This window comes from Xylocopa sonorina, chromosome 4 (genome assembly GCF_050948175.1).
Source record: "Xylocopa sonorina isolate GNS202 chromosome 4, iyXylSono1_principal, whole genome shotgun sequence".
Classification (NCBI taxonomy): Eukaryota; Metazoa; Arthropoda; class Insecta; order Hymenoptera; family Apidae; genus Xylocopa; species Xylocopa sonorina.
Window position 1 is genome coordinate 7,615,125 of NC_135196.1, and position 26,525 is coordinate 7,641,649.

General features: G+C 45.8%; 1 protein-coding gene across 6 annotated transcripts in view; it reads left to right on the forward strand.

Moving 5' to 3' along the window:
• LOC143422621 (uncharacterized) overlaps positions 1–26,525 on the forward strand; it is a 458,375-nt gene that overhangs the window by 171,920 nt on the left and 259,930 nt on the right. Inside the window, exon 1 of one of the 6 annotated variants that reach the window (XM_076893400.1) lies at positions 3,347–3,493. The exons of 4 other annotated variants lie outside the window; for them this stretch is intronic. The gene's annotated coding sequence lies outside the window, so the exon portion shown is untranslated. Of the gene's footprint in view, positions 1–3,346; positions 3,494–26,525 lie in introns of those variants that run through there. One more of the 6 variants, XM_076893403.1, reaches the window with a different exon arrangement.

Genomic DNA, 26,525 nt, shown 5'->3' on the forward strand with positions numbered 1-26,525 from the left:
GACGTTCGTCGATCGTAATTTCCCCCGACTAATGTGCTTAAGCATCGTCAACCCGTGCCTTTCCTATTGACGTGTCTCGTCGATCCCATCGGCGATCAGAAATAGAACTTTCTACCTCCAGTCGGTGCTTCTTTCCTCTTGCAACCAGCGCGATATACGAACTCGTCTCGTCGGGATCAGCAGCCTCCAGCGTGCAACTGTGTGTACGTGCGCGCGGATGCGCCATCTTGCAATCGAGTTTAACGTTCCGCGGTATTAAAGAGGAACAGAGGAAATGGAAAAAATGCCGCGAGTTCCAGGTGGTGAATTTGTAATTTATTTTACTTTGACGTGCACAGTTGCTTTATCTCGCGGATACTTGTACGCGTTAAAACATGGAGAAATTGAAAAGACGTGTCTGGTTCGTCGAGAGTATAGTTCGCAGTTACTTACGTTGAAACTTAAAGTTAAGACAATCACTAATTCCTTGTATTAATGGATCCGTCTGTAGCGTTGCACCTCGTGCATTGAACTCGTCATGTACCGAAGAGTATGATTATTATGATACGGACAGGAGCAAAATGAATATTTTGCATTGCAACTGGAATTTCATTCTAGATTTATCTTTGGTTCATTCGTAGAAATAACGGAACGTTTGGACAAACAACATAAAGAGAGAGAAAATATTACATGGACGACTTGGAATTATGTAAGGGGACACAGTTAAATTAGAATCGTACGCCTTCCAGGCGATGACTGTTGGCAACAAGTTGGCCGAGATCAACTGTGTTGATTTCCGTTTCTAGCGGGATGGAAATTGCGCGTCAGCACAAAGAAACATCGAAGACAGGTTGAAACAATAACAGGCGTAGCAATAACAGAGAGCGGGGCAGCGTCCAGCAACACAGCGCTCGCCGCAGAAGCAAGTGGAGGAACGCGCGGATGATTCCAGACTGGGATTATTTAAGCAGGGAATAACGAAAATTCCACAGCGGCGTTGACAATTAACAGAAGCTCTACGTCAAATAGATTTGTTTTTCCACGGCCATTAGTAAGGTTACACCGGAACATTTCCCTTAATCCGTGTTTACGGAGGCCCTGGGCTGCGGTATATCCGTTCCTCTATCTCTCCGTTAAGAAACGAGAAGCTTACCAGACGCTGCATTTTTTTCGTAAACGGGCCGGGGCTGACGGGGCGCGGGCAGTGTGTAAGAAACCGTGCTAAAATGTTGCACCTTACGCTGACAGTCCACGATAATATTCTTGGTTTAGTAACAACTATGTTCGAGCTTTCCCGCCTGGTCCTTATCTAACGGAGGAATAATTACTCGTTTCGAAGTAATATATTCATTGCATTTGTCAATGGAAACGCTGCCTTAAAAATTGATCTATAGAGGGAGTTGGTTTTTAAGGATCTTGTTCTCTGATTGGTATCCATTTTATTTCTGTTTATATTACTGGCTGAATGAGTGTGGCATGGTTGCGAAGCCGATTACTTGCAGTGGGACTCGAAGCGAGGCGATTAATTTGTTTCTATAGGAATGTGATTAGAATCAATTTTTCGGTTTCTCTCTCGTGTACAACGTTGGCAGATTAAGCGTGAAATCTATTTACTTAGTCTGGAATCATGTGATTAGCAAGATTTGGTAGTATGGGGATAATGGTACCAAATGTGAAACGTAGAACGCCATTAAGAAGCACCCCATTGGGAAATAAAAATACGTATCGACATGTTTTATAGTCACTTTAAGCATGTAAATAGAAATGCGAGTGGTGATTCTGGTTTCAGTGGTCCTACTGCGCGGCCGGCTAATTGGAAATGGTTGTAAGTATACAACATTATCGCTTCCCATTGGGCGTCCATGCTACTGCTTGTATAAGATCAATAGTAGAGACCAGAATCACTACGCGCGTTTACGTAGCAACGAACAATTTTAAAGATTATTGCGTCGATCGATCGAAACGAGACGTACGATGCCAATTTCGAAAACCGTGAGCCTTAAAAAACTCACGAGTTCGACGTACGCAGCGATAAAAATTGGAAAAAAATTAACTTACGGACAGTCGACGAGTTACGTGACGTGATACGCGATGAAGATGAACATCCGCGGTGACAGCGATGGCGGAGTCGGGAACTTAAAATGCGGCACCCCCACTCGATTAACCAGCGCATCTCGAAAGGGGTAGCGAGGCGAAAAGGACGACGTGTAACGCGTGCGCGCGCGAATGTGGCGCGCGCGGAAGGATGATCGCGACCGGAAAGAGGGTGAGCACCACAGGTGGTGGCCGTCCGAACGTCGCGAGCGTCGCATCGCAACGTGAAAAGCAACTGAAACGCGTATACCATCGAAAATTCGTATACCAGGTCCGTCCATCCGTCCATCCATCTATTCTTCGATGGTATATACAACACGTTGTTACGACGAGTCGAAGGCAACGAATGACCGTCTGTTTTGGCCACGTCTCCGATGCACGCACCCGCGCTCTTTCAATGCGACTCTCCTTTTCTCTCTTCCCAGCGAACGTACGAGTACCAATCTATATATACACACACATACACCCGCATATACAGTAACACACGATCTATATATACACATACACACACACACACACAACTCTCTCTCTCTCTCTTTCTGTACGTAGTTTACTATTACTACGTGCACGCGCGCAGATCTACCTGTCTCCTTTCCAGTCCAGCATCCCCTTCTTCTCTCTTACTCCTACCCTACCCCTCTCGCGTGCCACCCCACGCGTCGGTTCGTTTCGACGAGATACCGCGCAGTGGCGCAGTGTTCGCCACGAGAGCGACGTGCTCTCCGTCGGTGGTCATGAATCGTGCGGCGGAAGAGGTCCTCGCGAGCCGGCCGCCGCCGTCGTCGTAGTTGCGTCGGTCCTAGTCATCGCCGTTCCGTAGTGCTCGTGTTATCGCCGCGCGGTTCCGTGTCTCTTTCAATTCACCTCGAGTGTCCCTGGGGCAGCTGTCACTCGGTCGTGTTTGGTGCTCGTGACCCTGGTGACACACCGTGTGGTGCACTTGGGCTACACTTGATCCGCGGTCGTTTCCGCGTGTGGTACCGACTCGACTTCCTGTTCAGCTGTGCGGTGAACGATCGACGACCAGTTCGACGGTGTCCGCGAAGGAAGAGATGGGCATTGGTAGGCGCGTGCCGCGTCGCGGTGAACGTTGCGACCCTGATCGCGGACAGCGGCGCCATAACGGGGCGCGTTCGCACGCGATCACAGTGTAAGACGAAAAGGAGGAAGTGAAAAGGAGCGAAGCCGGTCGCGCGTCGTCGGAGCTTCTGTTGGTTGCGTTGTTTTTTTTTTTTTTTTGGTTCACGCGCGAGTCCAGTGCCGCGCGGTCGTAGGCGCGTGCAAGCACGCTCGCGTGCCTCCGGATTGTGCTGTGCTCCACCGGTGGAGGAGGACGAGTGCGCGTCGAGGGCCGAAAATGTGAGAAACTTGTTGTTACTGGCTGGTTGTTGGCGGGACACCGGACGATTTCGTTGACAAGGTAATGCGATGCGAGCGGACTTCCGTTTTTACGCGCCAAACGCGAACGCTGCACGGCCCTTGCCCGCGTGATTTACGCGCGCGTTGCCCGCACGAACGCGGCTCGTCGCGGATTACACCGGAACGCGTGCACGTTAATTACGCAACTCGAGGACTGTGCCTCGTCTGGTGTCAAGGCCTTTTTTCGCGAGCCGTGTTTATGACGTGTGCGATATCGCGTGCGCGTGCACGAAACCGCCTCTCTCTCATCGTGGTTTCGCACAGGGCCCTCGAAATGGCCAACCTATTGACATCGATTAACGTAACTGTCGATCGCGTGCCGGACAATGATCGATCGTAATATCGTTTGACACGGTTTCAGTTGGAAAGTGGGAAACGCGTAATACGTTGCGCGATGACAGATGCTGGACAGACTGGTCGAACTCTGAAAGTTCACCCATCTCTTTCCAGTCCCGCTGTTCGTAGCAATTATACGTGTTTTGTTACTCTCGTCGCTTTAAAAATGGCTGTCACTGGTCCCGCAGCGACAGTGTTTTTCCTATATGTTTCACAACTTATCGATCGATTCTGTTTTAAGGTATCAAACGGGATACGACAGTTACAGAAGAATGTTCTAATTAATTTATATCTATTAATATTTTGAATATTTATCTACATGGCGATACTCCATTGCTCACGAATTAGGAAATCGCGTTGCATTAAAGCGAACCTCGAAGAGCGTAGCAAGGTTAATGGTACCAAGCGCTGTCTCAGCAGCGGTTGTTACTGCTTCGTCTTAAAGACGAAGCGAGTAACCTTAATCGATGAAAATTTTTCTCTCTCGTAAACAAATGAGGTCTCGATTATAGGGAGCTGAAGCAACCCTTGATTGCCACCGTTCCACACAGCAGGAATATTCAATTGCTTTTCCTTTCTGGAAAGTCGATATCGAGCCGGAAAGTGATTAATCGAACGCTCGTTGCGCGGTTCGACGACGCGTAACAACGCGACTCGCTTTCCATCGAGGCTGTTCCGTGAAAGCGCAAAGCCGCGATCCAATAAAGAGACTACGGGAGCAACAGCAGCCGTACGTCTCGCGCGTCCGCCGGATTTACACTGTTTCACGCTGTTTCCGTTGACATAAACAAACGGGTTCAAATTTACGGGGGGAGGGCAACGCGGGAAGTTCTCGCGACTTCTGGATTTCTTTCTGGTCGATACGGGAGTCAAGGTTAGTCGGCGAAGCGGTACGTAAAAATAATAACGCGACTCTATCGACGGAAGGAGGGTGGAGGCGAGGAGACAAAGTGGCAACAAAGAAGAGAGAGGGAGAGAGAGTATCATGCTCCCTGTTGCTCCGTACATTGTTCCATATTTGTCCGGCTTCGGTGACCCTATCGGAAAAGCTCTATAAATAGAGAACGATTTCCAATTTTACACGGGAAGAGGCAGCGAACGCACCAACTGCAGACGAGACGCGAGCACTCGGCCGCGCTAGACGTTTCCTCCCGTAATTAGGTCAATCTGTACCTAACGAGATGTTACTCGCGCGTACCCTCCGCAACCGCCACGCGTCGTTCCGCCTCGTTTCAGTCGAGAGGCGGGGATCGTTCCATCGGATCGAAAGGTTTTAATTAAAGGTTGCCACCTGGTTTCAGCGACGCGAGTGCGTCGCGACGCCCACCAGCGGGCCTCGCGCGGTTCTCGCGTTCCCGTTTCCGAGGCAGAGTCGTCGGCTGGCCTCGTCCGTGGTGCGTGAGAGGGAAAATTGGTGCTAGCAGGTCGACTCGGCCGAGATACAAATCGTATGAATATGGGAATAGGTCTTTATTGATTTCGCGCCACTGCCAGGGATTGATTCGGCGATAAATGCCGATGAATATTTATGCAGCCGGTCGAGAGATAGGACTAGGAGTAGTGGAGGGTAAAGGTCATAAATAGTTGTCTGAGAATCGGATGGATGGAAGTAGATAGCGGCAGTGGGTATGTTGTTTCTGGAGGAAACATGGTCCTGGGTAAACATCGAGGATCACTTGTTGTTCTGTCGAATCATATACGATTCATTACTAATGTTTTCAAGCTTTTACTTTCGTTCCTTGTACTTCGAACATCGTCTAATGTTAGAAATTTGTGTTTAACATTTATTATGAACGTAGAAATTACGGGATCGTTGTTCTCCAAAAGGAAACGGTACCTTACGGCATCCATCTTGGATTTATCTCCTTCAAGTAGTCCGATAAAGGTTAACGAGTGTAATTATCCTTCCAAAAAGGATTCATATTCTCTAAAACTTTATAATTGTCTAGAAACGAACGACTGAGTGGAGAAGCATAAAATTCTGTGTACCTCACTTTTTAACGGAACGTAAAACACTTTTTACTCTCGAAATCGTAAGTTAGCGCCGAAAACGTTAGGTTTAGGCAATTATAGCAGGTGCTATTCGAGCTATAAGTACTGAACATATTAATATTGGTTAATTATAACGAATCTAAAATAACACTAATATAATTATGCTCCAAAATAGCACAGTTCCGTGTTAAAATAATAAATGGCCACGTTTCAAAGCAAGACCATAATTTATTAGTAATAATTAAGTTCGTTACGATCGACTCATCCGTAACGACCAACGATTCTATCGATATACACCTTTCCGTCCATCTTGAACTCCGGAGGAAGTTGGCAATCGACTCTGAAAACGTCGCGAGGTTGCGTTATCGCGTGCAAATAGAGAAAACCTGTGGCCTGTCCGTGACTTGAAACTGGACAGAGATCACCGACCAGGGAACAATTATTACGGAATATCGGTGGCCCGTGTCGCAATCGGCGGTGTTCGTTGCGTTCTTCATTCAGAGAGCCGCATCATCGACTTCCTCGTCGGCGGACTCTTATTTGCGCGCGTGGCGCTTTAAAATAGTCACCGGTAAATATACACACACCGACGTGGGGAACACTTTTATTTATCGCGGCTACTACGTGCCGTTTCTGATTGACGGGCATTAGCTGCGGCCACTCGAACGTTCCTGCACACGGCTACCGAATCGAAACGTCCCCGAATATTTACGACGAATTTCCGTTGCCCCGAGGGGGGAGGGGGGGACACCTGGAGTTGATTTCACTTTTTCTTATTATTACAGCTGGTTGCGCGCGTGCCTACACTCATGAATATTAACATACACCGTTGTATGCAGATACAGCGCTGTGTGCTCGAATAACACGCGTATCGATTGTACGCGGATTTTGGTCTTAATAAAATTTCAGCGTTCGCTTCGAATTAATTTCGGAGCAGTTTGGGGTGGACGACTCCGAATCTACGCGATCGATCGGTGTCCTTCACCTCTGCGTTCATCTTGATGAATTATCTATGCGACTTTTCGTACCATTGTTAACGTACTAAGTATTTTAACATGTTCAACGCCGCGTCAGATACCGATGAACAACACAGGAACTTCCTGTTTGCGTTAGATTGGTCACTGGTGACCCTTGTGTTGCGACGCAATGTATTATATAATCGTGTTATTTAGATTTCTGAAATTACTCGTATTTTTAATGATACTAGAAAGGTGTAACGAATAGCGTACGTTTGAAAATAGTTTCTTTCTATGTTAGTTTGAAGAATGGTTACAGAGAAGGTGGTGTCACAAGTCTTCTTAGTTTAAGCGTAAACGGAGAATCAGTGGAGATAAAGTTGATGGTGATTGTGTTAATTAATAACTTAAGCTTCTAATTTATTGGTTGCATAAGATGGCAACAAGAATTATTTGTCACCAATGTGTCATTAGTTCACACGTCTTAATAATATTCATGCGGTGTCATTATGAACCAATCAAAATCTCTGGACGTTTATGAGCCATACTGTAAGTGTTATTTTTGTATTTAAAGGGAGGCTGGAGATTTATGTTCGACTGCTGGGAATTTGCTTGCAAATTCGTAATTAATTTTTAGGAAAAATTATTTTTTCACCCTGGGATGTAGCGAAGCTGGAGGAGAATTAAATAGGTGCATAGGAGGTTGATGCGATCTGTCTGGTCTGACCATGACGGTCTAATCTACTGTACCTGATGCTCCATCGTTCTCTTCTTTCACCGCCAACGGGTTTAAATTAGAAAGAATTATCGTTTTTACATTTGTAATGATTAAACATTGCGCGATGGCATCTCAGACTGCACTATTGCAGTAGGTAGGTTGTATGATGTATGTATAGTTGTTTTTGAAGAAGGTGTTACTGATTTATAATTGACTCGGCGTATATTGCGTGCCTTGGAAAGGTCAGAGGGATACGATTAAATCTTGGAAGTAGTTTTTGTTATATTTAGTTTTCTCATTTGGTCAAACGAAATTACAGTTTTTTAAATGAACCTTAAGTTATATATACATGCTCTCTGTCCTATTTTTCTATCTTTCTCTTTTATATACATAAACACACACACACACGTATAATATATTTAACTTATTTTTACAAGATTGGTACCAGTGTATCGCTAAATGAACATCTAATATCGAATATTTGTTGCTTTTAGCTAAAATCAATTGTTAGTTGTCTGAATATATTTCTGGTTATTTTAATAGTGTAGTTAAGACAGCGAGTTAATATCTTATCTGAATCTGGTTAATAATTTATCACTATTAATATAGAATACGTTTGTCTCTCGACACGAACATTCTTTTCCGCACTTGTCAATAATTTATTCGACCATCGATCACATTTTCATTTAGAAATATCGCATCAGATGTAAGTAATTATTTTTGTTCGCAACGAGGTATCCTTTTAATTCCTCTTCAATAAATCGGACAATTTCATTTACTCCATAACGATCTCTGCGTTTCCTCGTTATAACTGGTCGTTTTCCATTTATCAGATACCTTTTAATTACTTATCCCATTTCCTTATTTCGTTGTACACGCAGAATACATTGTGTACAGTACTTTTCAGAAGTGGACAACACGTTTCGGAGCAATTGAGCAATAAATGTCGCTTTTAGGCACGATGTATCCGTCGTATTTAGAATTATACGTTGAAATTAAAATCCATTGAAATTATCCGCCAATAATTAACGAATTAAACGCGACTAAAATTCATCTTTCGAGGATAAATAAAGATAGAATCAATATTAAAAGAATATACATACGCGACTAAGGTTTGTGCTCGACATAATTGTATTTAGGGTAATGATACCATTGATACTCTTGCTTTTTTATGCCTTTAACTAAAGCTTTAAGTAACTCGGTTCTCTTGGGACCTCTATCCAACATAAACGCTTTTCTCCATTCGGAGGATCCAGCTATGCTGTTCAAAACTGTGTCCTGATTCAAGTTAATAAAGAGTGCTTGAAACGTTGGGTGTAAACGAGATAAATTCAGAAGTTCTGGAACGGATTTAGGAGCAACAATGTTCACAATGGCTCCGTTATCAATCTCGATGAGGTATTTACCTGAATAAAAGCCAGGATTCGTCAGCTTCACTGTCTTCACGATATGGCCGGACGAACTGGCTTTCGACGACTGAACCGCGGAGACAGCTGGAGAAATATGAGACGACTCGGGGGAAAGCAGATGAAATTTGTCTACATTCGAAACTAACGTCTCTACGGTTTCATTGAACGTTTCTACCAACCGACAGGAATTAGAAATTTGAGCAGCGAACCTCGTGATTTCGTCTGTCTTTGCTCGAATCGCGTCGTTTGCCGTGTCGAGTTGCATCGAGATGCAGCTCTCGACCTCCGTCACTGGATCCTCCTTCCTTTTCACGTACTTCGACATTCGGTCAAAGCAACGAAGGAAAGGGCCCAGCCCTTCAGGGTTGTACCGCATGTGATACGCCAGCTCAGCGCCCACGTCTTGCATCTGGTTCAGCTCCATGATGATCAGTCGACTTCCAAGGGTTTTCCATAATCTCGCGGTTTTGGCGCAGCCCATCTCTGGTACATATTTCCGTGCGACTTGCAGCAGAGTAAGGGAGTTCCACTCTTCCTTTGAAGCCTGCGTCAGTGTTTTAAGATAACTGGCTGTAGCGTTACCTTTGGGTGAAGGCTTATCTTTATGCGGGAACCAGTCTTCATTGCGGAACTCCAGAAGCGATAGCAGCGAATTTTTTCTCAGATTAACTTGTCTCCTCTGAACAGAAAGATCGTTGGCGGATCCGAACACGTATCCGTGCACTGAACTTTTCCTGTTCATTGCTCTGACACTGCCCATACTCGCGATCGTCGCAAAAATTAGGTTCGAACTTCGAACGATGAATTCCTGTAACGTGTCCAGGACTCGATGCGCGTTCCACCGTGGTTGTTTCTGTTCTGACTGTTGATTGCACGGTCTCAAAGCTTTTCTATGCGGCTCTAATAGTATTTATGGTCGACTGGCTATTATTTAACATTCTATCCGGTCAATCAGGATCCTTAATGAGGGTCGGCGTACCCCTCCACTGCATCGTTAGCATACCTTCGTTTTGAGGAAAGGTGACCACCATTAGCTCGGGGTAATGCAGTTAAATGAAATTCGAGAATGATGGGGAATTCCTTCAGAAATCCCTGTTTTACAACAGAGAAAGTCGTTAAAGGCGAGAAACGCTAAATGCCAACATCAAATCATTCCAGTTTTTAATTACACAAACGATAAACGAAAGTTCTAATCTTCGAGTCGTCGTCTTACATCGTTTCAGACAGAGACACTGTGGCAGTTAGACACGGTACGAACGATTTTCATAGCAGATCGCGAGTAATCGAACTTGCGCGCTTTTATTTCTGATTGCGTCCACGGGTTTCGCAAAAGAAAATGGAACGAGCGGAAATAATTTCAGAGCTGGATGCGTTTCGCCGATATAAAAATAGAGACCGGTTCAAAGGGATTGAAACGAACGGATGCAGCTTATCCCGGCGATGTTTCTCTGTCCATTATATCGAGAATCTTGCTCGCGATTTATTTCCGGCTGCGCGAGCTTCAGATTAGCAGGGCTTTTCCGCTCGCTCGGTTTCTTCCGGTTTTTCACGGTTCCTTCCTGGGCTCGCGAGAGATATTTCCACGTGACTTTGGCTGCTTTCGATACTCACTGTTGCACCTGGAAATTTATCCGTTTCGTTGCGTTACAGTTCGCTATCAGCCGCGATATCAACGGCTATTTTTGAATAAACGACGCGAACGAACTATGACTTAAAGGTGTAACGGTACACTTGACAAAGAGCTACGCGAATATAATACGAAGAAACTGGAAGTTGGTGTGCGGAAAGGAGGTAGAAGTAAGGTCTTGGAGGTTCGAGACCGCGAGATGCTAATCGAAGGTTAACGAGACGCCAAATGATTAGCAAGAGGGATTTTTACAAACAGCTGCGGGTCAGTCGGTACATCATCTTTTGTGTTTCAATGTGTCACGCTAATGGGAATAGGTGGTTGAACTCGTGTCTAAGAACGAGAAACGGAGAGAGAGCAGCAAGAGCAATGGCCGCGACAGTGGCTGCCGAAAACCTTGGTAGCACCTGCGAAAATTGTCTAACCTCAAGTTCGCTGACTGGTGTTAAGTGGTTCTTCTGAGGGCTGATAATCGTTACAAACGTCTTCTACATCGTGTTAGGTGAATCATTGGTTCCACAGACTGCACAAAGTGGAGCAATGACCCCGAGTGTTTTATAAAACGCTATCGCGAGCCTTGTCGGCTGTTCTCAGACAACGATACGAATCGGTGTTTGACAGGAAAAGGTGGATAGAAGGTGATAAGAATCGGTTATCGCTCTTACGCTTTACACGGCTTCTATTTGCACTGGATCTAACCAAACAATCGCAGTGGACTTTTGCTCGAAATAGAGTAACGTCGGCTGTTTAACTTCTTAAGGGACGCTGACACGTACGTGTACATTTATTATTCCTCATGAAAAGAAACTAATACCACAGATCGCATTTATAAATTGATTAGATTTTGTACGTAACAGTGTCCTTAAAGAAGTTAGATTTCAACTAGCCTCAAAGGACAATTTGCAGAGATGTCGAGTCTATTCATTTATCGTCGAAGGCAATGCCAACGAAGGAAGCTCTCCACACACACTCATAGTATTTTCGAGTTCTGGCTTCAATTTTTGTTCGCTATCATATCGCGCAACGGTATCCATCCTTTTGGATTCAATAGATTTCGATGCGCGCCGTTTCGTTATTCCTTTTTCCCCCTTTTTTTTCCCCTCTGAATCGAGGTATACGGGATCCGATTGTACGCGCGTACGTGTGTTCGAAATAGAAAAAAGGAGAAAAGTGCACAGATACGTGCGTGACATACGGCTGTCACGTGCGCTGAACGTCATAGCGAGCGCATCGGGGCCAAGCATCGACAGCTGTTCTCATTTCTCGTCTTCTGGATGGATATTTCTGTACCATTTGATGCACACGCGATAATCAGGCTGATTGATATCGGAGTTGCTCCGGGTATCTCAGGTTCTCTAATTAACGCGTTTAAATGGCCGGCCTAGTTTCAGCTAGCGTTAGACTTCCATCGAGATCGGAATTTTGTGGATCGAAGCGGTAGCTCCAGTCAAAAGGATTTTTATGTCGAATCTATAGATGGCCCCGCCTGTTTTAAAAGATCCCTTTTGCGTTCATTTGGAGCAACTTGTCGGATGTCATCGCGACGAGATCAACGTCGACTCGTCGCCCAGTGCTTTCTGCGAATTGAAATTGTTCGTCGCGAGTGCAGTTAATATTTGTTCGCACTCGCGGTTTTGCATCAGATATTCGGTCGAGTACGTGTCGTGTGACACGCGCACAGCGTTTTCAAGCTAGAGAAATATTCCATACTTTGAACTTAGCTAATTGCCATTTAAATATTAAAACTGGAAAATATTGCATCGAGCTGTACGTGTGTTTACATTTATCATTTGGAGATGTTCAAATTTGCTCAAAGTACAAGATCGAGTTAAGATAAGGAAAATGCATACATTCATATTTTTATATGCGCAGGTAAAAAAATTAAATACCAATGCACATAATCGCGCGAACATCGATCGTGTACTAATTAACTTCACGCGTCAACTTATCCATGCACAGATTATTTTCGAGGTAGTTTAAAAATAGCGAATATCGTCGAAATTTGCCCGCCACTTCCTTATCCGTGAAGATTTCCATCGGGTTCGCCGTTTAGGAGAAATTAACGAGACGAAGCGGTTCGATTTTTTGGAATTTCACCCGTTAGGGGCGGCGGTGCGTCTCGATCGTAAATCATTCGCGGAAACACCGGCTGTCAACGGGGACAGGGTGCGTCACGCGCCGTAGGCCGCAAAACGTAAAATCGCGCAAAGCGCCAGCTTGCTGGCCTAATCAAGTTAGCGCGCGGGGCAGCGTCGACACCGGCCCCGACGTCTTCGTGCTCTGCCAACGAATGTCCCCTGTCAGAGGAATCGCAGATGCGAAACAATGCGTAACGGGCAACGCGCGCGACATTAGACAACTGCATTGCAAATTACCGCGGAATCCGTCACCGAGAAGCGGCTAATTCTGGTGCATCCGTCATGGTCCCGATTGTTTTTCGCGTGGCGCACCGTTTCAGTCAAACAAGGAGATACGACGCTGCGAAAGGAGGACGTTTTTCATTGTGACACGTGTAATGAAATGTTCTCTTCTTCTTTCTTCGTTTTTTTTTTTAAATGAAAGTTGGACTTTTATTATACCTATTTACAAGACTGTGTGCCTTGGATCTATAAATTTCCCGCATCGAGACCCCAAGTCCAGGGCAACGGTTTTATCGTTCCACGTTATCCAGTCGGTTAGAATTCCTCGCTTTATTATCTTCGTCCACGTAACTCGCGTACCAAAACTCGCTCCTTCGTTAATCATTCGATAGTATATTCCAGTGTATCGTCGTTACGACTCTCATCGGCGGAAGCCTTAAAACTTTCGCCTGAGTATTCGCACGGGTGTTTCATTCCTTATAACCCCTCTGTTAATATGCCGTCGAGAAATGTAATAGTGTCGTAAAACAATTATTGGGCCATTAGTCCGCGTGCAGCGGATGGAGGACGCTTACGTGCCGGACGATAATTACACCAGTTCACAGACTTCCATGGGGTGTAACGCGCACGCATCACCGCGGATAAGCAATCTCGATCATTTTGTTGCTGATAGTGTACGAGAAGATGTTCGATGTTTCAGGATGACGGTTGGATCAGAGACTGATTTCTTGAAAATGATTTACGCATACTTTTCCTCGCAACCCTTCGTGTTTCAAGAGCTTTCGATTCTACGCAAACTCGCGGATATATCCTAACAGCCTCGTAAGATCTCTCGTTGTGTATTCCGTTCTCTCTCATATTCAATCCAGACATGCCTACCAACTGGTTCCATGGGTGGCCATACGCTCCTTGGCCCCGTACATTTCGTCCAAACATTGTTCTTTCGCACACTTGTACCGTTCTAGACTAAATAGTCTCCATTCGCTCGTCTAACGCCTGGTACACGTTGCTCGCGAACTGTTCGCAAACCCTGTTTGTGAACGATGTTTGCGTGCTGCATACAGCGATCGAGATATATGCTCGCTAGAGCTTCTCTCGCGAACATCAGTTTCAATTCGATGGAACTTTTTCACGCGAAATGATGCGGAGAGCAAACATTCCTCGAATATTATTAACTCTGGATAATTAAACGCTCGTCTAATAGACTACAGTGCACCCGTGGCAGTTTTGCAATTCGAGATGTCCCCGTAATCGATCCAGTCCACGGTCTAGACTAAATACTCTGGACGCGTCCATTACCCCGATCTAAACATCCCTCCGTCGCGCGAAGAACTCACTTTCACGAGGGTGCATCGTCGAGGCGTTCGATCGCGCGCGTTCAAACCGCGTTGCACGCGCAAGAAACACGCCAGGCCGCTAATCTCGCTCTGCGAACAATAATAACAGTCGTGCCTCTATTTTTTGCCTCTAACCTCGATCCGCGAGCGGGTTCGATCGTGCGTGGAAAATGACGAGGTTCCTTCGCTCGTTAACGTCCCCCGACTCGTATTCTTTTACGGTTATCACGCAGCCAGTTGACGATCGCTTTAAAGCGTGCGCGGTATCTTCGCTTTAACGATCCCCTTAATTGCTCGGCCGAGCACCCAGCTACTTGGAACTTTTCGCTACGCCCTTACCGGGTGTACTAGTTAGCTACTTAAGCCGGGAATTCGCGGCGGATACCGTTTTATCCACCACCACCGTCGCCGCCATACCTCGTTACGGTCTGGCTGAAATAATATCGTGGAAATTCGCCGTGCCAATGAAGAGTACTTCCGTACGGCGTGTCCGTGTTTTCACGCGTGTAACGATCACGCGCTGCGAGCCACGAGAAAGTTTCACGCTAGCCGCTAAACGGCGGAGGCCAATTGCGACATTGTCCGTTGACATTCGCGTGGATCGACGTGTGCAGAGTCGTGTCTGTCTCTACGCGTGTGCGTGTTTCGTCGCAATTGCCGAAGGTGTTCGAACGTTCATATACGTGCGCTGCGTTAACGAGTTAAGTGTCTGCGGATACGTACGCGTTCGTGTCAGGTTGGAGTCGAGTATTGGTTTTCCTTGAGATTTCCTCGTCGATCGATAATCAAGGACGCGATAAAATGTAAGGGGAAACTTTATTTGGTATAATTATACAGTTTGAAGTAGAATTCGCATTCCTGAGCACGGTTTCACCTTTGCGCGCATTTGGACCAATACGTGTACTTGATCTTTGCCAGTGCTTTTATTCTAGTCACGCTGACGCTAATAAGTGAAAGTTTAGAAAACATTTGTACTTGGGAATAGTTTAAACCTTAATTTAAACCGCGAGAACTATTGCGACAAGATGCTCGAGTGGTATCATGTCTAGTTATTACCATTTTCTGTTGCCATTCCTATAAACTAGATGTTACGTATTTTGAGATAACGAATTGAAAGGAACGCAACGAAAAAATGGCACCAATGAGAATGGTTTCCAAGCTGTCGTACGAATTGCACGATTTTTTCATCGAACTCGAAATTCGTCCTCTGTATTCAGAGCGCGGGCTAGGGCGAGCATTTGCAAACGCTTAGACCGTCGAAGATGTTCCGTCGCGCGTGTACACGCACGAACGAACATTTCGCGAGTTCAGACGGCGTATCAGAGGCCATTCGTGCCTCCTCGTGCGCGTTTAGCGCCGCATCGGAGACGAGACGGTGAAAATTTCGCGTTAATGTATCCGAATACGAGCCGGGACCGCGAGCAGCGTAGAGAATTAAGTGAACTTCGCCGAGTGAAACCGGCGCGGATGGAAATTTCCAAAAAAAGGACACCGTTGTCTCGTATACGAGGATCGTGGTGCAAGTTCGCGGGCAACGGTGCAACCTCTTCACGGAAATAATATCCCAGGACGTTGTTCCTCTTCTATTTTAACCGTCTTCCGCGCGTGCTCTTCTTAATTCATCTCTTTTTGCTTCGAAACGTAGAATACATGCAAGTCTTTTATAGTCGTTGCATAATCTCGTTGCGTAAAGATCGTAGCGATCGTTTCGTATTATAAAAAGTATATAAAAATATGTATTTTTATTCAAACTTAATCCTCAAAGAGTCCAACTGGAAATACACATAAACACCAGATAAACGAAGCGTACGCGAATACCCATCGTCCACATATTCCTTGAGAATCATCTAACGCGTTCCATCAAAGAGTGCTGCAAAGTCTCCCCATCGAGACTGATCGTTTCCTGCTGCACGCGCGTCGTATCAAACACCGTTGTTATTCCTACGCGGAGACGAAATGCGTCCATTTTGAGTCGATCCTGCGACGCTCGACGCTCGTTCCCTCGGTCGCGAGCGAGAAATCAAAGTACGCAGAGCTAACCTCTTCCTCGAGGAACGCCGCGGATTATCAAGGAAGCACGATGGAGCCGATAAAATTGGCGGATGTTGACTAAGGCCGAGATCGTCGTCCGGTCGTTCGCCTTTAAAATCCTGCTCCTCGATAACCAGCCAGGACCCGGGCAGAGTGGAACCGTCTTGCAGGGACAGTCATTGCCTTGAAATGGCCGCGGTCAACGGGATATCTGGTGCATCATGGCGGATCCTTACGGCTGGAATACTCGGACGGATATATTCCTCCACGTCGATACGCGACCCTCTAAGAATAAACCCTCCGAAGATTTTTCTTTGAACCTCCTCCTCTCTCTCTCTCTCCTTTCTCTCGTCGAATACGCGAGAGCTGAGAATTTACGATGCTCTCCCTTTCTACCCGTGTGTTTGCCCGTGCAGTTGTGTGCTCCCGTGTGTACACGCGCGAGTGCAATCGGAAACGTTGTTGCGTTTGATTACTTAATGCTTCTGTCGGGAAACTTGGACCGTTTCTGCTTGTTTGCCTCCACGTTCAACGATCGAGATGATAACGCGATGGTAGTAGGTATATACTACCTGCCTGTACATGCTCGCAGCGGATCGATGAACGTACGCGGTTATATATCGTCGAGGATTTCGAATGCGAGTCGCGTGTACATTTCGGAAAAAATGTTTTAACGCTGGCCTCGTTGATTTCATCAAATGGACTGGCACGATTCACTCTGTGGGGGTCTCGTGTGTTCCTGCGGTTTCGAGAGTTTAGTACGCTCGTTGATGGAGTAGGTTCAACAAATCGTTAGACTGAACTTTGCAATGATATTCTTGCTATCCATTTTTCGTAGTCGCTTGTTCCATATATTGCAATTTAGAATAGTCTTCCAAGCTTTCGCATCAATTCTAGTAACGGAAGACTGAATAATTCAGAGAATCTGACTATAAACATATCATCCCATTCGTTGAGCAAAAAAAGAAAAATTGTCGTTCGCTGAGTTGTTGCTTGAAACGAGAAATGCAAATGTTCTCCGAAAACCGCGAACGCGTAAACGATGAACTGTTTCATTAATATATCACCAGTGTTGTCGGGTACGTTTGACGCGGATCGTTTCGTCGAACTCTCGTCGCAAAAAGTTCACTTTTTCCGATCGCAATTATTAGCGTAAGAAAAACGCCGCTAGAATCGTGCTCGTACCAACGAAAAACGCCGCGTTTCAATGCGACGCAAATTAATGAACGCTTGTTCTTAAGTCCGCTCGCGTAATCGGCGCGCTTCGAGTATCGGATCGGTGACGTTTCTTATCGTGCCATTAATCATCGTGACGCGGGCAGCCACCAGTCTCGATGTAGCGAAATATTGCTTTCGTTTAATCATCGAAGATACAACCGACGGAAAGGCCTGTAATCCGAGGAACGGGCGCGAAGGACGTTCGATGAATTATTCTTGGATGGGCCGATTCCACGTTTACCAAGCGGAACGTGTCACCCGTTCATTAGCTAAATATAAGTTGAACACGCTCGTATTTTCTAGTTCCTAATAAAACCGTGTCTTGGTGGTTGTTGTCTGCGCCCGCGAGCGGCGTATTCATAAATCTTGTTTTACGACTCTTTTGTATCTTCTTCAAGCGCTATTACTCGGACTGCTGAATCGTCCCCGTTCGACGTACCTCGTTTTTTTTCTTCTTACTGACAACGCTGCCAGAGGCGGCTCGGTTGGCTCGAACAAACAATTGCACTTCTGTCACGCGCGCAAAGGTTGAAATATTTTTCGATGTAGGGTGAAATATTTCGCGACGCTGTGCAGATCGATACGTGTAAGTATCGAGTAAGCTTGATTAAAATTAATACGTCCATATTTGCGCGATCGTCGCAGCAAGCAGAAAAAGGACAAAGTTCCTTGAATCTCTGAAAATAGAGAAACATTAATCTACGAGTGACGAACACGGTTCGCGTCGTCGGCGAGTTCCAAAACCGGCCATTTTCCATCATCCTCGTTTAACGCTGATGACGCGCGGTCAACCCACTTTGCCGCGCGTTTGTCACGTTAAAAATACCCAGGTGGAAGAATATCTTTGATGAAACGGTGGTCCGGTTCGAGAACCACTGAACGAAACGCTCTATCGTTCGCGCGGTACCGGTAAATTACAGTTTCGCGCCCACGGTCGCGAGGCTAGTCCAAAGTGTCAGAGCCGAGCGTGGTAGTCGTTCGCGGCGAATGTCAGCAGCGATATTAAGACGACATTACGATGCGTGGTGACCTTCGTCATCGCGGCTCGCCGCGGTGGCTTCGCTTTCGCCGGACGTCTCGTCCGGTAGCCACAAAGTAGCCTGTAACCGTTCGTGGTGGTTGACAAATAAACCTTCTGGAGCACGAGGCCTCGGTGTGGATCCCGCGGAAGCTATCTCCAGCTACGCGCACGGCTGCGCGTGTGGACGGTGTCGAGCGCTCGTGGCTGTCGCCTCTTCGACCGGGAGACCAAAATGGCGGCAGAGACGACGGCTGAGAGACGGCAAGAACGATCGAGAGGGAGTGCGCGCGCGACAGAGAGAGGGAATGGAAGAGAGGAGATGTGTGTCGTGTTTTTGACGATAGATAGGGTCGGTTCTAGCATTTTGGCGACACTCCAGCTTCTATATAAATACCACCGGGAGTCACCACTCGTCCCTGTGGCGCTGGCGCGCTCGTTTATGTGCGAGCGAGCTCTCCTCTTCGCTTCCCGCGTACTCGACACGCTTCATTATTTCTCTTCTTCTTGTTGCTCCCGTTCGTACTTACGTACGTACGTTCGTCGGTTGGTCGGTGTCACTTCTTGTTCCTTCTTTTTTCGCCGGGCTCTTTGTTTCCTTTTTTTCTTCTTCCCTCTCCATCTCTTGCTCTCTCTCTTTTCTCTTTCGAGTGTCAGTTCACGCTTTTTGCTGCCGTTAACCGGCCGCAAATTGCGATCCGGAACATCCCTGGACGCCGGTGTCAAAACTAATAACGAGCCGACCCGCGAACGACAAATGACATACGTTTGCTGCTGGGGCACGTAATGCGTGTTACGCGAGGCTGCTCTCTCGTTCCTCTTTTCGGGGTTCCTTTCTTTTTTTTTTTTGTTATTTGCCAGCTCGCTTCGAAATTGATCGTTGAATTTTAGTTACGGCAGAAAGAATCTTTATGCGCGTTTAATTGATAGGAACGATGAGATTAGTTGTTCATGGCGGAGGAATTATGGAAGCTAGTTATGTGGTAGTTTCGAGAACAGACAAATCTGCGGAGAAATGGTAACGTTTCCGTTATAGTGATACGCAGATGCGAATTATTTATTTATAGAGCAGAGTTTAGGAGCTAGCTCGGCAATGGAACAGTGGCAAACTGAAAAGATTGTTATTACGGTATTGTGTAAAGGTTTTACGTCAGTTGCGTTACTGATTTCGTAGTAACAGTCGAATAAACCATCTGTGAAGTACCTTCTGGTATATTTAATTAAACGCTTTGCGAGCATGCTTAACAAAATGAATACGGTTATAAATGTAACATGAAAAAAAATATTCCGTGCAATTGAGAAAAATGTTGGAGCATTTTGAAAGAATTCCAAGAGCCTATTCAAATGTTCCCTTTCTTGTCCCCAAATCCACTGATGAATTTGAAAATCAACTTCGCTACCGTAGGTCGACTTCAAATTGCCTATACCTTAAATTCGATTCATCTCTATCCATCGTATCTCATAAAAACGATTCGAAAACAGAGCGAAATACCCAAGTTGCGCTCAAGGAGAATACTTATGGTTCCCCTCGTTCTCTGAATCGAAATTAAACGTCACCCAGTTGGCCAGGACCATCTCGAGGAACGAGGAACCTGAAAGAAAGATGTCCGCAGTTTCACCCCGAGCCACGGCGTTCCTTGTCGTCTGTGTTCCATCGCGGCTCGAAATCCAGGCACGAGTTATGCGCATGAAAAATGACAGCCCGGACAGTAGAAGCAGCCACTTTCGCGCGACATCCTCGATATTCGCTTACCCTCGGAGGACGTGGCTCCTCGCGAGCGGTTGAACGGCCCGGCGCAAGGCGCACAGGTATTCGTTGGAAACCGTATAAAGACGTCGCGAAACCAAGCACACCCGGATCCACCTGGGAAATTTAAAAGAACATTCTATCGCGCAGTTATCACGAGGATACGCGCGGCGGGGACAGACTACGTTACACGGTACTTTTCCTTGACCTCGTTCGGGTTCCGCGAGCTCCTCGTCAACCCGCGACCGTTTCGCGTTCTCAGCATTTGCATCTCTCGTTTCGCCCCTCCCTTTTTTTCAACTTTCTCCCTATCAATCTCTGCGAGGGTTTAGGGTAGAAACTGCTGAGTCGCTCTGTCGTAACTGCACCGGGGATGTTTATGCGAAATCAACGTTCTGATCAACACTTCTTCAGCCATTTCTTGTAACTTTTTATAGGTTGCATGCAAGCTCGGTTTTTTGCTGATTCAAATTACTATGCTGCGTGTATATTTAATAATGGTAATGTGTGCAATTAAGAATGATTGGTATGGGATCGCTTTCTCGAAAAGGAAAGTTGCACGCCCGAGGAAACAATGTATTAGAAATCACGTAGACTCCCTCATGCTAATTTTCATGGCCATCAGTTACGAATGGAAATACCCTGTCACGATACAAACGGAAGAAAATGGTAACAAGCGTTCGTCGTGAAACGTTCGAAGCAAATTTCTGTCATCGTCGTTCATAATTGCCTCGTGCGTGAGTTCGAACGAACTCTCGCGCGTAACAGTATCAAGAATATTTTATTTCAATATTTCCCGAGTAATGGCCGTGTCGTTTACGCGAAGTAACCGCGTTACCCGTTCAATTAACGAAGTCTTGTCGCTTTATTAATAGATTTATAGACACGCTTAGCTCGTTACACGCCAGCCGGGGTCCCAACGAGGCGCGTGTCTCGGACTCTGTAAAAATATTGCTTTCGTACAGTCGTCGGAATGTAAACGAACGCCTTGGAATTATAGACCGAGCAGGTGTAGTACCGTTTCGTCGTTTCGACGAATGACGCGCGAGCGCGGACCTGCGCTCGCAATAGACGTTTACGATCCCTCCGGTTCAGACGTTACACAATTTTCCATGGAACCACGCCGGATGCCACGTCGCTCGACAATACGTTCCATGGAATTTCCAAGGTTGATCGACGCCGTCCAGCGGAAAGTATCGCTTCAATTTTCCATTTCATCCCATTTCTGTCCCCCTCCTCCGCCACTCTCGCGTGCCATTTTTTCCATCCCCTTTCATTTATTTCTAATTGGTCCATTCGTACAAGTTCGACCGAGCGCTGTTGATCTCCAGGCTGTTTTTAATTGGAGGTTCATAACTCCACGCAGGAGATGCTTAATTTAATTAATCGACCGTATCGTGGACGAGCACTCGGTCCCTTGGAAAAATTGATATCGAACGGCACGTTTTTTAATCGGACGTTTCTTCGTCTACCCGCGTTCTCCTTTTCTCCCCAGTCACCTGCATCGTTCGAATTAATTCGATCAATTTGATTCAGTCGGCACGTGGCGCTGGAAAGGGATTGTTGATTCGATCAACGGCCGATTATCGACGGAATTTCGTAATAAAGCGAATGGAACGCGGAAAATTTCGTTCTTTAATTACATCGTTTCGTCGTGTCCCGATAAGAATGTCGGCTCTTTGCGGAACAGTTTCGTCGACGATGGACAATTACGGACAATCGTGTGTCAATGAAATTTCCGCGTGCTTAGCGACAGTAACGAAACCAGAATTCCAAAGAGCGTAACACTCGTAGCTTTTAATTGGGCTTTTAATTTTACATTATTCCGTTCTGTTACCATATTTACTGTCTCAGCTTCGAACCACGCTGCTACCAAAACGTTCGAGCGTCTATTCTCGCTGAAATATTTTCAATCCGGCTGTCGATTAATCGCGAATCGCGCGTACGAAAGCGAATTAAGCGGCTGGCGATGTTTCACCGCTCGATACGGGAAGCGGGCGAGAGTTTCGAGGGCGCAGGGAAATATGACGCATGGAGTAGACGCACGACCGCGTAACCGCACAATTTGCCAAGGAGTCGGTGGTGTGTTAAGCGACAAATCAAGGCCGGCGTATTCTCCCCGTGGCAATTTGCGCTCGGCGGCGCACTCGCCCCGCTAAAAGGAATTATAAATCGCGGCTCGTTCGCCGAGTAGGCGTCCCGAGCCCGGCCTCTTCGTCGACGCGTGTGCGTACCAATCCGGGCTTGTCGCTCTATGTAGCTCCGGGTGCATCAACCAACTCCGTGGCCGCGCAATTACATCTTGACACGATGCCACCGTGATCGTTCTCGGGGATTACCGTCACTTCCATTAGGTTTCCGCATTGTCACCCTTCTTTTGCTCTTCTTCGCTCTGACGCTGCTCATTATTCGACGCTCTGCTCCAATTGCGAAGGAACAATTGTCGGTCTGAGCTCCGCTGCAGACTCGTTATTCTTTCCCGAAACTATGCAGAATGTTTGGCTATCGCTATCTATTTATTTCATAATAATAGATACGATGGTTCTTTCTCGTTCGACTTCAACGCTTCCTCAAAACTCATTATCGATTACCTTCTCTACGCCTTTAAATGCTCCGCGCATGTTCCTGTTGGTGATATTGTCAATACCAACCAATTATTGACAATACTATTAATCGTGTTCTGTCGATATTGAAGAATCGAGGGAAAAAGTAGGAAGGAGCGTTGATAACATTACTGTCGAATTGGATCGATCGATATTGTCGGTGATGTACATGCTATATATAGTGACTTACAATCGTACATCCTCTGTTTAGTTGTTTCATTCTTATTCTTGTTCAATCCATTCGTTGCTAGAAAAAAAGATTTCTAAAGTAACATGCAAAACTTTAGTACCCACGAAACTTGATAATGAATAATCACATTATGGGAAGATCGATTATGAAAATATTTAGAAATCCCAGGTTACCAATCCCAAACATCGTCAGTTGAAAATTGAATCCAAGCTCGAGCCCCGCAGCGCGTCCCTCTCGGTTTCTACCGCTCATTTCCGTTCACCAGCGGCTGCCGCGGAACCACGTGTCGCGCGTCGCAAAGGACGTTAACGGAACGAATGCGTGATTACGTGGCGCTTAAAAGCCGCGTGCGCGAGGTTACGTTATTAAGGAAAGACCGGCGGCAAAATGCCCGGACAAAAGAGCCAACGAGGAGAATGTTCGAAAGGACGGACGCGGAGAAAAAGGAAAAGGAGAGGGCGAACGGAGGCGGAGGACGCGGATGGAGGCGCGGCAAGCAAAGCAGCGATGATCGATTACTCTATACGCGCGCTATTAGCATGACAATGCTCGCGAATGCCTCTAGCGAGTCCGTTCTCGTCTTTCGTTGTTCATTGTCCGGACGCCCGCGTACGGTTTCGCCTCGCCTAATGCTTGCTCTTTGAATGGCCGAGCATACTGTACGCTGCTGTCCTTGGCTATGAAGGATTGAGCGTTTCGCGTGGTCAACAAATTTTCTGCTGCGATTCATATCTTTTCCTCTTTTCGTTTTGCGTTCCGTCCAAGTTGCTTTTGTATATTGAGCAGCTTGAAACCACGCCGGAGGGAGAGTTAGTTTAATGTCGGCTCTAGTAGCGTCTTTGGTGGTAGTTTGTGGGACACGCTGTTTTTGTTATATAATTTCATAATATTAATAATAGTCATTTTTTATGGCATTTAATAAGTATGGTAACTTTGTAGCTTCTTGCATTCGCTATTAGAGGAATTAGACCAGAGATACTACTCATACTTTTCTTATCACGGAACACTTTTCAAGTTAGACAATTTTTAAGAAACACTAGAATAAATTTGGATTTTCAGTTATAATTTTTTAACGATTTGTTTTAAATTGTACTAAATAAATAAAAGCAGATAATGCTTCGTTACTCTCTTGTTAGTTGGATTGCACTGATTTGATGCAGCAGTCCACGAATTCATGGTAATTCGAATTAAGTAGAAGCGTTTTAGCGCGATGAAGCCATAAATTCGATGTTGGCCTATATAGTTCAAGATTGAGTAGTTCGTACAAAGTGGATGGTTTATGATTCCGTGGGTACTGGTGTTAGTTATGGGACGATAAATTATGGGACCCCGTTTGTAGAGTTGACGAACTATCGTGACGAATCATAAACGTCTATTCCGCTTACAATTATATTTACATTCCAGTTTTCTGTATTCTCGCATTTCAAGCTAAAATTGGATGCTTAGGTGCGTTATACTTCCTACGCTAAAAATTTCAATGAAATTATAGAAAACTTGAAGAGGAAAAATATGTATAGCATTTCAAATCTAATATTATGACTGAAACCTACTGCAAGTATATTCTATTTTTCGTTTTCTTTTCCTTCAGGAAAGAACTCTATACGTCAGAGAGTTACAGCTCGAAAAGCAGGAAATCTATCTATACATATGACGCAACTGTAGCTCCGGCTGACTAATGCATAACGTTTCTACTGTCTGTTTCATGCTCGTCTTACTTCAAACGTCCATGCCTCGGTAGTCGTATCTTTTTTTACACAGACGGGACGTCACGATCGTACGTTTTCTGCTGGAAGTGTGTAACGGATAGGATCAGTGGAATTTGATATAATATCACTGGCGTGGTACGCTTGGCCAAAAATAAACGTTATTTAAAAACGAATCGATGAATCGATGGGATCCTCAATGATCCTGATCTCAGATCTTCCAGTTTTACTGCTCCGAAAATATCCACGCGAGTAAATTCCGTTCGAAAGAACTGGTCTGCACGCGGTGCATAAATTTTGCCCCGGTTTAACATAAAAATCAGACATTTCGTCGTGCTGCGTTACAGAACGTGGGATGAAAATCATCGTTTTGTCACTCCCCGCGTATTTCACATATTTTTGTAGAAAATATTGAAACGATCGCGGTATTTTCATCGAAATAAATTGAATAACAAATCGCCATTATAAATCGTGTCACGTTGAAAAAAACGTCAGCGTATCGTGTTCACTTTTGTCAGTAACGTAATTAATATTTTTAGCGCTACGTATCCGCAAGATCGTCGTATACACTTTCTTCAAACAAGCATCCAAGCCCGCGTAATTTATGCACGCACAAATTCACTTCGAACTTGCGAACGTAACTGCAGAATGAAAACGAGACAACATTCCAGAAATTTATAGCCCGGGCAATAAGTTTCCCGCGTTCTCGCAAGAACTAGGGTATATGGAGCGTAATTCTTCTTGCGCTCGTTCGTTCAATTAATTCAGTCGTGCGAGTCGAATACAAAGTACGAAACGATTCTATTTTCTTCTATTTTTATCTTCGCTGCCGTTCGTTCGACGCGATTACTTTCCCAATCAATCGAAGCCACGTATTCCCAAGGTGAGTTTCGCAGCCCTGACCTACGACCATTTTACCCCGTTTAATGGCGTCGATTCGCGAGTCGCGATCAGCCGCTCGTCAAAAATACCGACTCAACCAGGAGAAGATCGAGCCCTCGAACGTTCGTAATTGTCCTCTTAAATATTGTCTCGTGCCACACGGTTCGTTTTCTCTGTTTCTTTATCTTCGCTGGTTCATCCTGGCACCCACTGACTCATCGTTACCAGCGCAAACATCGAATCGACCGGCGGGCCCGTTTATTATCGCGGATTATTTAACCTATCGATCAAGAAGTCTATACATGTATCCGGAGGTATATTACTATGTAGTCGTTCTTGGCATTCCTACTCGTTTCCAGAATATTTTATCGTACCGACTGTCGTGTCCGACCGTGAATCTCGCTCTCCATCGCGTTCCATTTCTTCCCGGTCGTGACAGGCGCGAATTATTCAGCTTTGGATTTCCATTCATTCCTCCGTGGCACGGCGGCAGCAAATGCTGTGGTCATGTATACGACGGTCTTCCGTGCCATCTTCTCAGTTCCAAGTCAACTTCTTCCGAGTCGAGTCGTATTTCTTATGCATCCTTCAATTTATCGAATATCGATATCGTTAAAACTTCATTTAATCAGGATCGTTCCTCATTGTTTCTCGTTGCTTCGTACAGAGCCGTACGTTTAAGAAAGGCAACGGTACCAAAATGGCGGAGTGGTATCTTGGACGCGGTGCTGTTGGGGACAGTTCAGGAATTCTATTATATGGAAACGAAGGCGGAAGACTGTATTCGCGCGTGTTAACGTTACCGTTTCATTAATGACGAATGTTGGAAGACTCGCCACCACATAGTCAGACGTTCAAACCTTCCGTTTGAACCAACATAAAAACAAACACAGCAGTCCACGGATG